Genomic DNA, 2895 nt, shown 5'->3' on the forward strand with positions numbered 1-2895 from the left:
TTGTCACGCGATGGTGCGTATCTGGCGGAAAGGATCCACACGCAGAGGGAAGTCACAGAAATGAGGGTTTTAATTATCAACTGAAACAACGAGCCGAGCTCGAAGGCAAAACATAGAACGAAAATGTATCCTCTAAGGGACCAGCTAAGCAAAAGGCAAAACACAAAATAATCCTCCGAACGGGGAAGTCTCCTCCATGAAGAGGGAAGCTCGACAGGAGCCCACGGGATGCAGCTTCCGCGGCGCGACGCTGGAGATCGGGCGGGCAGGACTAGGCTGTGCGTAAGAGACAGCGGGGTCTTGAGGCTGCTGGACAAGGCAAGAACTCGACTTACAATAACAATCCGACAAGACACAAAGGGAACACATGCAAGATATAGACAGGGTGATTAGACATGACGAGACACAGGTGTAACAGCAAACGGGGCGGGCACTGATTGGAATGAGCGGCAGGTGGATGGGAAGACTACGTGAGAAGTGGGTGTGTGCGCTAAGGTGAGACTAATGGGTAAATGAGTGTGTCAGTGAATGTGTATGGCAGAGGGGGAGAGAGAGGGAGAGACCCGGATCCTGACAGTACCCCTCCCTCAACGAGCGCCCCCAGGCGCTTCCGAGGAAGGAGTCTGGCGAGACCGGTAGAAGTCCTCAATGAGCGAGCGGTCCAGGACGTCCCGGGCCGGAATCCACTGCCGCTCCTCAGGACCGTACCCCTCCCAATCCACCAAGAACTGGCGGCCCCGCCCTCGGGGGCGAACATCCAGAAGTTTACGAACCCTATAAATAGAGTCCACCTCGTCAAGAGGTGGGGGGGGGGAAACGGGGCGGGGGGGTGCACGGATGACAGGCTTGAGACACGAAACGTGAAAAACTGGGTGTATCCGACGTAACGAACCGAGCAGCTTTAATTTGACGGTTACCGGGTTGAAAACCTTAACGATGGAAAAGGGGCCGACAAAGCGAGACATGAGTTTACGTGAGCCTTCGCGTGTGGGCAGATTGCGAGTGGAGAGCCACACCTTCTGCCCACAAACGTATCTGGGTGCCTTTACACGGCGGCGGTTGGCAGTCTTACAAGTGCGCGTTCTGGTGCGACATAAAGCGGATCTCACTCTCCTCCAAGTGCGCTTGCATCTCTGAATAAAAGCTTGAACGGAGGGGACAGAGGTCTCCGACTCCTGTGACGAAAAGAGTGGAGGCTGATAGCCGAGGCAACTCTCAAAAGGAGACAGACCGGTTGCGGAGGAGGGTAAAGAATTATGGGCGAACTCGGCCCAGGAAATCTGATCTACCCAGGACGCCGGCGTCTGAGCGATCAAACTGCGTAGCATGCGCCCAAGAATCTGGTTGGTCCGCTCGGCTTGCCCATTGGTCTGCGGGTGGAATCCTGACGACAGACTGGGGGAAGCCCCAATCAGTCGACAGAACTCCCTCCAAAACAGAGAGGCAAATTGGGGACCTCTGTCAGACACAATGTCCACGGGAAGACCGTGAATCTTAAACACATGATCGACCATAACCTGCGCGGTCTCACGGGCGGACGGCAATTTGGGAAGTGGAATAAAGTGCGCCGCCTTAGAAAAACGATCGACAACCGTCAGGATTACTGTGTTGCCGGCGGATGGAGGGAGACCGGTAACGAAGTCTAACGCGATGTGTGACCACGGGCGCGATGGGATGGGAAGGGGTCTGAGGAGACCCGCCGGCGGAGCGTTGCTTGACTTAGTTTGCGCGCAGACAGGGCAAGAGGCAACGAAGCTACGTATGTCACGCTCTCTGGTGGGCCACCAGAATCTTTGACGGATCGCGGCTAACGTGCCCTTCACGCCGGGATGCGCGAATAGTTTAGAGGCATTGTCCCACTCGAGTACGGACTTTCGCGCGCTCTCGGGAACGAACAACCTCCCCTCGGGGGCAGTAGGAGGTCTGATGGCGTGCGCAAGGGCCCTCTTAACAGTCTGTTCAACTCCCCAGACAACCGCTCCAACCACACAATGTTGGGGAACAATTCCCTCCTGGGTTGAGGCATCCTCCGTGGAGCCGAACTGACGGGAGAGGGCATCAGGCTTAACATTCTTTGAACCTGGTCTAAACGAGATGGAGAAGTCGAAGCGGCCAAAAAATAAAGCCCAGCGGGCCTGCCGCGCGTTGAGTCTTTTAGCGGAGCGAATGTATTCGAGGTTCCGGTGGTCGGTCCAAACGATGAATGGCACACTGGCCCCCTCTAGCCAATGCCGCCACTCCCCCAGCGCCAACCGGATAGCCAATAGCTCCCGGTTGCCGACGTCATAGTTTCGCTCCGCGGGTGAGAGCCGGTGCGAAAAAAAGGCGCACGGGTGGATCTTATTGTCATGGGCGGAGCGTTGCGACAAAATAGCCCCAACCCCTACGTCAGAGGCGTCGACCTCAACAATAAATTGTCTTGCGGGGTCCGGGGTGACTAAAATGGGCGCGGAGGTGAATAAACTTTTCAGACGACTGAAGGCCTCTTGTGCCGGTTCTGACCAATAAAACCTCGACTTGGTCGACGTGAGTGCGGACAGGGGGGCAGCCACCTGACTAAAATTGCGAATGAATCGCCTGTAGAAATTTGCGAATCCTAAAAACCGCTGGAGAGCAACGCGAGACTCCGGGGCTGGCCAATTGAGGACCGCCCGTACCTTCTGGGGGTCCATGCTGATTCCCCCAGCGGAGATCACAGACCCAAGGAACGTAACCGAATGCGCGTGAAAGACACATTTCTCAGACTTAACAAAAAGGCGGTTCTCGAGCAGGCGTTGTAAGACCCGACGGACGTGTTGGACGTGTAACTCGAGAGAGGGTGAGAAGATTAGAATGTCGTCCAGATAAACAAATACGAAGATGTTTAACATGTCGCGCAGGACGTCATTTACCAGT

This window comes from Pungitius pungitius, chromosome 3 (assembly GCF_949316345.1).
Source record: "Pungitius pungitius chromosome 3, fPunPun2.1, whole genome shotgun sequence".
Classification (NCBI taxonomy): Eukaryota; Metazoa; Chordata; class Actinopteri; order Perciformes; family Gasterosteidae; genus Pungitius; species Pungitius pungitius.